The 11,698-nt window shown below is 40.6% G+C and overlaps 1 long non-coding RNA gene across 1 annotated transcript; it reads right to left on the reverse strand.

Moving 5' to 3' along the window:
* Positions 1-667: 667 nt before the first annotated feature.
* LOC306773428 lies at positions 668-1,632 on the reverse strand. The gene is made up of 3 exons (XR_013771799.1): positions 1,540-1,632; positions 1,205-1,264; positions 668-1,073 (listed from the first exon to the last, which is right to left on the reverse strand). It is a non-coding gene; the product is annotated as an uncharacterized lncRNA (long non-coding RNA).
* Positions 1,633-11,698: the final 10,066 nt, after the last annotated feature.

An 11,698-nucleotide genomic window follows, 5' to 3' on the forward strand; every position in this document is an offset into this window, starting at 1 on the left:
ATAAATCCCGCATAAATAAACTCTTGAGGACAAGACCTTCCTAAGAGGCTCACTTTCTCTTTCTCTCTCACACACATCATCTTTCCTATCGGAGTTCCATTAAAAATTATTGCAACAGCCCCACAAAGTGTTGAACATATCAGTCAAATGGGGCATATTTATTACTCTCTTTCTCAGGAACACTGACAAGTCAGTCCACCAGTCTTCTGTTCACAAACTCAAACTGGTGAAACATGACATACTGTCCCCCTGCTTTCTTCTCCTTACACACTTAGAAAACAAATATTTTATTAAGAGCGGAGATACTCATAGCTATGTTGCCTCAGACTATAAATCTTTGACTCCTATCGCTATTCCGGAAAGACCGACGTCAAACCTGAGGGGCTGATTATTGCACAACCTCAGAAATAATTTCTTTTCTGCCTTGTGTATTGTTTCTTTTTTTCTCGTCCTTTAGCGAGTATAGACTTTGTCAGGACCTGCTGGTCATGTGGGTTTGCAAATCCCTCGGGTGTCATCTTACTGTTCAGTCCTTGAATTAGTGCACAATGTTTTCTTTTCCCAATATAATCTCATTTCAGAATCTGATGACCTGCAATGAACGTGCCACAAAGAAAAATACCAAAAAGAAAATTTATTAAAGAAACAAAAGGTTTAGTGCAAATCATTATTCAGTAGTGCAGTAACATTAGTCTAAAAATTTGTAGTTCAGATCAGCTGCAACATTTTTTTTTTTTTTTTTTTTTTACAGGAGGTGGGCAAACAGGAGTTCACAGACGGAACAAAGGAGTCCAGTGCCTTTCCAAAGGGTTGAAGGGTCCAATAAATTATAAGTCCTTTATGAGCCAATGTTTCTTGTCAGAGGTGGTCCCCAGGGATTGTTCCTCAAAGATGACTGTCTCTGTCTCTGAGTGTGATGTTCCAATTCCAATATGTAGTGATTGTTCGGGCTGTACATGAGGCCACCAAAGGAGTCCACTATGCAGTAAAAAAATGCAAGAACAGAGAGTCCTGTTACAATGCCGTAGAGCTTCAGCACTCCTGGCACCATGGTTCCCAAGTATATGATCCTCCTGCAACAGTTAGAGAGGGTGGAAAGTATAAGTGGATAAGACAGTACAAGGCATTTTTTCATTGTTCACATTATTTCAAGGCAGTTTTTTGTTGTTGTTGTTGCAGAAAATCAATCAAAAGCTCCTCTTACCTTTTGAGAAATGTTACCAGTGAGGAAGCCAGACCAGTGTGTCTTCATCAACAGGAAGAGCTGTAAAGATGAAGAAGGGGGTGGAGAGGTTTCTTTTTTATTTTTTTTATTTTGATGTGGCATACATTTTTAACCATGTCCCGCTATTTTCGCAGTTTATTAAACTGAAATGGACTCAATCACGCAGAGAAACGAATAGAAACACAGAGAGGGAAACACGGGGTAGCATGCCGCAAGACACGAGGCGATCAGAAACAGGAGAATCAACGCGATCTGTGCTGCTTTATCTCTCATTACAGGCAGGTAAATAAGAAGTCAGAGTAAGATTGCATTACCAAGAGCAGATCTGATCTGTTGCGTTGTTTCCTCGTGCCTCTCTCGCGCGCGTGTAGCGGTGTTGCTTTCGCTGAGAAAGTGTTTGTACCAGCTGCTTTCCTCTGCTCAACACACACAGTTATGACGTTTCAACGCTGACATCATGCAGTAGCTACTAGCCTCTTACTTCCTGAATCTTGGGGTTTTTCCAGGGGACTTTTTATTTTATTTTATTTTATTTTTAAATACACACTGAACTTATGGATTAACTCGTACACTACGTACACTACGTACATTTAATGAGTTCATTAGAAGCACAAGTGACTGCGTGAATTATTTGGCTTCGTTTTCGCCTATTTAAAGGACATGAACATTGGAAGAATACACATGTCAGTTAAGTGAAAAGCAACAACAATGTGTCAGGTCTCAGGTTTAATTTGTATGGCTTCTACTTCAGCCAAGAAACATTAACATATATTTTTTAGGTTTAAAGAAAAGCCACAGAGTTAGAGAGAAAATGTTAAATCCAGTATATTGTTTTAGTTTTGATTGTACAAGAATTGTCCTGGTTAAAGCCACGCTATTGAACTTTGGTGGATTTATTTAAGATTCCTGATTTGGTTTCCATCTTGCATCCTACCTGTACTCGGAGCTATCTCCAGCCAGTAAAAGTCAGTCTGTTACTCTCTTTCCCCTCATACTTCCTTCAATAATGACCTTTAAAAAAAAAAAAAAAAAAAATTCATCTATTTTTTTCAGTGAGTATGCCACGGTCCCGTTAAAACCAGCCAGTGTGTTTGTATTCAGTTGCGGTGCTTTAAAGTGAAATAATGTGTAAAAGTGGCGCAGCGTCCAGGAACAAAAGGGTTGTGAAATGTGGTTCCTCAGCTCAGTATGCCACTGAATTATGTGTACAGTGAACGTTAACAAAACAAGTCACAAAAGATGTATTTTATGTTCTAAAAATTGCATATTGCTACTTTAAAGTCACAGGAACTAATCATAATCACAGAGACAACTTTCTCAGCTACAGTGGTTCTTTGAATAGCCTGGCCATGCTAGCATGTTCAAAAAAACAGCATTTTATTGTCTAACTGAATTAAATAATCTTTATTTTTATCTTTCAATCACAAAATGCTTTACAACAAGCATACAGGAAATATGCAATAAATGAATCACAAACAGAAGTATTGATTATAGAACTAAAACCAGAAATAAAAATATAGAAACTATGAATGACTAATTGAAAAAAGCAATTGAATAAACATGAGACTTTTTTTTAATATTTTAAATAAAGGTAAATTTAATATAGGCTTTATATCTAATAAGTTTTAAATTTCTCTTGAAAACAGAGAAAAAAGTTTGGAGCTGCTGAAACCGGAGATGAGCCTGAAGACTAACGGATATAAAGTCCCTCTGCAGCATTTGTATTAGCAGTATTTTTGGACTAGCTGGAAGGAACAGCTTGTTTTCTTTGGCCCATACTTAACTTTGATGGTATTTGTCTCAGGAAACATGTCCCAAAACTTTACTTTCTCAGTTGAACTCTCCATTATCTCTCTTGATCTTTACTCGGCCACAACACGACATGAACCAAGTGGAGCAAAGCTCAATCCCTCTACATAACAGTTTCCATTGCCATAGCTAAGCCAGATGCCAGAGGTACCCTTACCAAAAAGTAGTTTATTCAAGTGTTCTACAATTTACAAGTGTTCAAGTGTTCTACAATTTAATATATTCTAAAACTCAGGAAATACAGTTTATTTGAAGTTTATTTTTTATGACTTGAAGTTTACTATTTTATACAATAGTAAAGTAAACTTGACTTATGCTGAAAGGTATGAAGAAAAGTATAAGACTAAGTACATTAATAATTCAATTTACATGTATTGTTTCATAGTAAAGCTAATATTTTTAGATTAATATACATTTTACTTCTATCTTCCACAAAGTACTGACACTTCTTATATCTTGTCAAATAAGGTCAACTCATTGACTGATGCTCCCTTAGCAAATAGTAGTATACTTGAAGTGTATTTAATAAGTACACTTGACTATAAGTTTAAGTTATAGCAAGTATATTATGGATCAAAATCATTGTTTTGTTTTTATTTCAAACTGACAGAAGTGATTATTTAATATGGAGTCCCTGACAAAACTGCTGTCTTTGCTTTATTAATTCTTTGTTTTGCATATTGGTGTTTTTGCCTTCTGGGTTTTGCTCCAGTACAAGATAAGTCTACTTGGAAAAAACAGGTTGAATGAAACTTGGAGTTATTTCAATTAGAGGGAACCGAGTTCTGCTTAACTCTGAGTTAACACCATGTTAATAATCTGTAAAACTAACCTGCTCGCTGGCAGGTCGACCCAGAAACTCCATGTTTATTCTGGTTAGATTCAGATTAAGTTTAAACTAAATTGCTTGTGTGTCATTTTCTGGTAAGACTGGTCAGTATGAAGGCACAAATCATTTGTAAGAATCTCTGACGGGAGGCTCATCAGACCTGAGATATTTTACATATCTGGATGGTTTTCTGTTTGAGCGCTTTAGTTTCACCCTGCAGCTCGTCTTGTACTTGAATAATATTCTCATCCCTCGTTTAACTCACCGGATTTAGTCTCGTGTTGGAACAAAATCTTTGTAGGACTCTGGTTTATTTTTGCAAGTGAAAGTTTTCTGTACAATTTAGTGATGTAAATCACATTTCCATGACAACTGTTGATGCTAAGAAGTGTTACATATGCTTTTTAACCTGTTTAGAAAATAAATTTGTCACATAAACTTTTCCCATCTTAAAAGAAAAAAAAACAATTGGCTTACTTTCTCAGTCACTTAATGAAGACCTGATGCTGCAACATTACAAAATGTACTGGCAATTATCAGTAAACATGACTTACAGACTTTGAGTCTTGCCTTGGTTAATCAACACTGGCTTTTTGAGATTTAGAAATGATTTTATATGAGCAGACAGAACGTGAGACAGCAGAAGAGCAAAACTGGTGAAATGAGGCCATCACTTGCTTAAACCTGTCCATGTAAACATAGATAGTTTTGATAAATGAGATATTTAGAAAATGTAAGACTGGTCATTGGATGCCTTAAATATTTTGTTAAAGCTCTTGTGTGGCTCCAACTTTATTTATTCTATAGTCTGAGTTAATATTTAGTTTTGTTTTGCTATTTAGGGTGATATTATGACATCTGTCAAAGGATATTAGCTGAAAATTAGCCTTTTTTTTTTTTTTTTTTAGCAAATTCTGGTCTCATTTTTTATGTGTATTGTCACTTTGAGATGTTAAATTTTGTGAGATGTTATTAGTTTGATAAAACAAAAGACAAATATTTGGTTAAAATGTCACAAGTGAGGTCAAACAAAAGCTTACACCATGTATAAAAAGTAAATGAAAACTTGTGAATGTAGATTTGGGAACATCTGTTTCTGCTCAGCCCAGACATTTTTTTTTACAAGCATTTAAAATTCCATACAGTAACACGTCTGCCAGAAACATATCGAATATACAGTAAGTCACACGTGTCTGCAAAGATTTTAACGCTCACAACATGTTTGGTTGATTCACAAAGCCAAAACAATCCATACAATAGACAACTGAGGCGTGTTATCTTATCTGTTAAGTGGAAAATAGCAAACCCTCATGGTGGCAGAAAAAAAACATCAACAGTTGAAATCAGAGAAATCCTTTGCAAATCAATATGGAAATTATCGTTGGGACATTCTGATTAAAACAGACCCTTGCCAGGCAAAACATGCTAAACATAAACTTTATTTAAATGCAGAGTGTTCAAGAACTTTATTTTGCACTAATATGTTGCTGTTTTAGTTTAAGTTTTCCTTTATTTTCAGACATTTTTCATGGGATACAACAAAGGTGGTCCTTGTTATGATGCTCCATAGCTAATGGGGGAATATTACGAGTAAAACGATAAGGAAAAACATGTTTTCACTTTAGTATTTGAGGTCTGGTCACCTTGAGGTTTCAACCACTGGTTTGACATTTACAGAAAAAAAAACAAACTTGAACTAACACGGTAACGGTATGTACTTACACACTCATGACTGGAGCATCCATGAGTAAGAGAATGATGCTTATTCAAGTATATCTGATGGGCTAACTCAGACCTGTCATGAACAATCTGTCATCTTTAAAGTACTCAAACACAGAGTGACAGTTTATGTCTGATAAAATCCTTAAATAGAAAAAATTATTTTTCAGTAGAATGAGTGAGGCGAACAAAAGTACAAATGCTGCCTCTTCTTGTGTATACTACAGGAATCGGATTTGATTTACAATGACGCATAATGTCCCTGCTTAGTGGTTTACACGTTTTTCATCTGAAAAAAACGGCATAATTTTTTTTATAGCAGAAGTACAATTACCTTAGCTCTGCAAGTAAGATGACAACTTGAGCAAACTGCAGCGTATGACTAACTGCTGTCTTATAAATGATACTAAGAATCAAGTCTCATGATTTCCTGTTCCAAAGTTGCGCAAGCAGCTAGTAGAGTCTACACCCTTAAAAACACTGGATATAAAATTTCTCACGCTGTTCAAACTAGTCAGAGTAATCCAGTGCTATTTAGAAGCTTTGTTTACGCCTGGATATGCTGGTTTGTCTCTCTTTCAACAGAATTAGGCAAATACTAACAGGATTAGTTTTACGAATCTAGTCAGAGCATGGTCGAAGAGTCGATGTTTTGAGTCAGATATGGATCAAGAGAGGGATTGCAGGAATTTACTCTAGCTTTTTAAAGCTTATGATATATGAGCACTGGCTTAAGGGGAGGTCTGTGCTCTGTAGAAGACGCTTATGACATATTAAAATTAGTTCAAGTCTTTCTTAAAAACAATATTACTATTATTATATTAAACCAGGTGACCTCTCAAAGATTCGACATCTGCTTTAAAAGAGTTATTATAATCTATAATCATATTATAGTACAGGGTGAAAAGCACTGACAATATAGTAAGAAGAAGAAGAATGAAAGTATTATAGAGCAAACCAGCTGGTGCATGGGCAAGTTTATTCACAGTTTATTCAAGTGATAGTGATCCAGATTGGATCGTTTTGAATCCGATGATTTTAGAGTGTGGGACCAAAAGTTTATTCTCCTGTACTTCCCCCAAACAGCCCCCGTCCCCCCTACCCCGAGTACTAACTGGATGGCTGAATGGCAGTCTGCCATTCTGATTACTCATCCACACTATACGCCTCTGTCTGGTTTTCATTTCTGTACCCAGACTTAAAACAACTTTCTCATGAACTTTCTTATTTCCACTACAAATAGATGGCAGAACCCATTAAAACCAGGTAAGAGGTGGATAGAGACATCCATGTTGGATTTATTGTCCTGTAGAAAAACTTCTCAAAAATCATAGACATAAAAATCATACATTTTTTACAAGAAACGGCTGAATTCCTGCTAATTACAGGGCTAAAAATTACTTATCAGAGAGAATAAATGGCTCTTACACCATTTTAATTCGCAAACTGGCCTCTGTCTTGCAGGTTCTTTCTGTCCAGCTGTGGTTCATCTCATTAAACTTCTTACTCAGCAAACATTCATTTCAGCTCTTTCTCAGCCTCATGAGCAACAATTCCTGGAATTCATGTCATCTGTCTGCATTCATGCCACACTGGGCTGTCTTGACTAAAAACCAGAATCACTGTGAGAAAAAGTAACTGATGTATCTACACTTATGATGCATGATCCTAAAAATAAAACTTGGTTTTTTTTTGTCTCTCTTCTTTTGGATCCAAGCCAAGTGGCAAGACATCAACGTCTGAATTAAAAACATGTGTTGTATGACTACAAACTTTCAGAGATTTCCTAAGAACACTTCTCAAATTAGATTCAAGATAATAATGACTGTTTGAATAACTTAAACAAGCTCAGACTGAACAAGCTATACTCTCTAACATCAGTTAATATGGCAAAAATTTTATTATAATTTAACTATAAAGTCTGAGACGCTTCAAAAAGTACATCCTCTGATGTCTTTTGGAGCAAAGATTATCAGTATGACCATAAAAAGCAAAAAATCAACACAGAAACTGAGATGTTTCTTCTTTTAGCTATAATAGGTGCTAATAGGCCATGGGTGAGGGTTGTTGTGGGTGGGTGAAAGGGGACGATGGGTGTATATGTGAGTGTGTGTGTGTTTTTTAAAAAAAAAATCTATTTTGATAAAGGAGTAAAGCAGTTAGAACATATAGTAGAAAATGGAAACTTTCTGCCATTTGATGCAATTTCTTCACGGTATGAATTCAGCAGCACCAAATTCTTAGAATACCACCAACTTAAATCTATTATAAGTAAGAAATACACCACTGATCAACTAAACTTACAGTTACCTATCAGGGTTGCAGAATTCCTAAATCTTAAGGCCCCGAAGCTACTATCCAAAATATACAGATTACTATTGAAGCTAGAAGATTCCACCTCTCTCCCAACTTCTAAATGGGAAGCAGACTTATCCAGCAACTTCAATCAAAATGAATGGTCACAAATCTGCTCAAACACATTCAAAATGACTAAGAATTCAAGCATGCAATTAATACAATTCAAAATTCTACACAGAACTCATTATACGGGACACAGGATGTTCAAGATGGGTCTGTTACACTCACATATCTGTTCACACTGTACTGACAACATGATTGACAGCTACTACCATGCCTTATGGTCTTGTCCACCTGTCCAGAGATTCTGGCTCCAGGTATGTAAAGATCTGTCAGACTGGTTTAAATGTAATATCCCTGCAAACCCCAAATTGTGCCTATTGAGTCACTTAGGTGAAAATAACATAGGGTTTAATTTAGCAAAACCAATCCTCAGCAGCCTGTGCATCGCAAAGAAAACTATCCTTGTGAACTGGAAAAGCAAACAGAATCTGTGTATCCAGCAGTTTAGAAATCTATTAGATTACATCAGCATGGAAATGATGTCTGCCTCCTCAAAGGATCAGTCAGCTGAATTTCACTCTCTCTGGTCTCCTGTGATCAGCTCCATCACTTAGTGTAGGGGGGAGAGTGTGACCTCATCCCGCTCGGGGCTAGGGACTGGCTGGGTGGCTCAGGTGGCTGTGGCTCTGGGGTGGACCCCTGGACGGGGATCTTGGCTGCTTCATTACTGGGGGGGCTAGGTTTCCAGACCTGGCGGGAGGCCTTGGGTTGATCAATGGTTGGAGTTTCCTTTTGGCGGTGGGGCGAGGTCGCTGGCGGGGGCTGGATTGGCGGGTATTGGCTCCGTGACGGGTGGCCGTGCCGCTGTGGGGTGGGCGGGGTGCGGGTCCTGGGCTCCGGTGCCCGGGGCTGTCCCCTGCTTCTCGGGGATGGGGGGTCGGCCCTGCCGTGGGGGGGTTGGGCTGACCTGGACCTGCCGCTGCAGTGGGGGCGGGTCCGTGCCCTGGTGCCCGGCAGAGGGACCCGGGCCCAAGATAGTTGAGGATGGGGGGGGTGCCTGTGTATATATGGGGTGTGTATGGAGCCGCAGGTGGCTCATCTTCTTGAGGGAGGCGCGCTTCCCTCGGGACCTAAATCCCCGGACCCCCCCACCTTCCCTTCTTCCAGCACACACAGGCAGGGCGTTGGGAGGTGGACACGTTGATCTGGATGGTGAGAGAGGCCATCAAGGTGGTTTCGATCGCTGCACCCAGCATCGGTTCACCTCCCAGTTTTAATTACACTTAGTCAACATAACACAAAAAACACACACTGACAACACATGGACATATTTTGGGGGGCGGGCCATGCAGTGTGCGGTGGGCGGGGCTGCTTTGGTGGTTCCGCTCCCAACATGATGTGGTTACTTCTTCCCAATTTTAATTGCAAACAACACACACTTCACAATCATTCATTAGCTGGGAGGGAGGGGGTGACAATGGGGTCCTGCCACGCCCCTATTTCCGGGGCTGTGCCGGAGGAGTTTGGGCGGGGGAGTGGTGCTGTTCAGGGGGCCTGGGTCTGGGCTAGCCTGGCGGGGGTGGGACTGCTGCTGGCCCTGGGTGGTGCTGGATCGGCTGCATGTGTGGGGTGGTGGGGGGGGCATTGACAGGGGTGGGGGGTAGTTGTGGGGCCCTGATCGGGGCCCTCCTATCCCCTGCTCCCCCGGGGGTATCTCACAGGGGACACGTTGGGAAAGAAAGGTGAGGGCGTGCATGAGCCAATGGATGAAGTGGTGACTGAATGTTAGGGTAGAGGGGGGGTGGGGGGATCAGGGTGAAAGAATTTAGGAAAGTGGATGGCCGCTGGGATAGGGGGAGGGGGGGTGTATGCAGATGGGTGGGGGTGTGTATGTGGGGTTATGTTGGTGGTACGGGGAAGTGATGGGGTGGGTGTACAATGAGGAGTGTGAATGTGGATAGAGGGGTGTAGGGAGGTATGTGTGTGTGTAGAGTGGGGTATGCGTGTATGGAAGAATGGGTGATTATAGAGGGAGCAGGGATGTGTGTGTGAGGGGGTGTGTGTGTATAAAGAACGGGGGTAGGAGAGTGTGAGTTTGAGCGTGTGTAAGAGAATGGGTGGATAGGGTGTGTTTAAGGAGGAAGTGTGGATGCGTGTGGGTGTGGGTGGGGGTAGGTGGGTGGGTGCATGTGTGTGTGTGTGCACATGTGTGTGCGTGTGTGTGTGCACATGTGTGTGCGTATGTGTGTGTGTGTGTGTTTGTGTGCGTGGGTGCTCGGGGGGTCTTGGTGCTCGGGGAGCGCTGCTGGTGCGCTGGGGTGCGGCCTGGCTGCCGCTCGGTGGTGGTCTGGGGATCCCGGCCCTCCGTCGGTGTGGGCTGGGCCCTCTGCCTGCGGGGGTGGGGGGTTGCTTCTGGGCTCTTGGGGCCGTGGGGCCCGCGCTCTGTCTGCCCTGGGTGGCCGGTGCCCGGCGGGGCCGGTCCTCGCTGGTCCGGGCCTGCTGGGGCCTGTTCCCCCTGACTGCAGGGGACTCTGGCTGGGACCCCCCTCTGCCGCCTCCTGGGTCGGTGCATGGCTGGCTCCGGGGTGGGGCGGTTGGGGTCTGCGCCTGGGGATGGCTGCCGATGGCCCGGGTCTCGGGGGTACTCCTGGCGTGCCTCTTGCCTTTGTGTGGGAAGGGTCACACTGGCATGATCACCTTTTCCGGAACACGTTCCACTCTGCATGTTCTGCATGTGACACAGTCACCGAGTTGTCTGCAGGTTTATTCACTAACAGCAGCTAGTTTTCTCATTTCTGTTTGTTTCTCATTTATATTTAACTTTTTAGATTCATAGTTTAGTTACTATGATCTAAAGTTGGCTTGTATGTGTATGTATAGTTGTTAATACTGGCAAGTGCGTATATGTTTGTACGTATGTATGTGTGTGTATGTGTGTGCATAGAGGTGTGTGTGTATATGTATATGTGTACATATGTATATATATGTGTATATATATATATATTATGTGTGTATACGTGTGTGTATATATATGTGTATGTATGCGTGTGTATGTGTGTGTATGTGTATGTGTGTGCCTGCATGTGTGTATGTATACATCTGTAGGTTGTTTTCTTTCTTTTTGTTTTTGGGTTATTTTTTAGTTGTTGTTTTTTTCTCTCCCTTTTCTCTCCCTTTATCTCTTTCCCTTTTCTTATGAGGTGTTTTTTCTCCTTTCTCTTTCTGTCTTTTGTCTGTCCTCTCTGGTCCAGCAGTACAAACTCTACAATTCAAACAACAATACAAAATAAACATAGAAATAAAATAAAAATTCAGAAAGTCAAGGGGATCATTATATCTATAAAGCTTCCCCTGGCAGAGAAAATTTGCTCAGCAGAACACCGCATCCAGACCATCATTCTGCTTGCCTAAATGCTGGACAAGACAAAAAAAAAAAAAAAAAAATCTATTTTGATGTAAATTGTTTTATTATGTAAAGCACTTTGTATTGTTTTTTAGCATGAAAAGTGCTATAGAAATAAAGTTAGATTTGATTTGATGTTTATACGACAAAACCTGATATAATCTGTAAAAACCTTGTGAAACACCACTGGTCTGTGATCAACAACAGATGAAACATCTATATCTTTTCCACAAGTTTCTTTAAAGTCACACAAAAGGTGGTCAGCATCACAGACATTACCTAATTGCTTGAAATGTGAAAAACCCCAGTAACCCTGTCCTAGTTAAAAAAAAAAAAAAAAACATTCATGACT

The sequence above is a fragment of the Telmatherina bonti genome, assembly GCF_933228915.1.
Source record: "Telmatherina bonti genome assembly, chromosome: 23".
Classification (NCBI taxonomy): Eukaryota; Metazoa; Chordata; class Actinopteri; order Atheriniformes; family Telmatherinidae; genus Telmatherina; species Telmatherina bonti.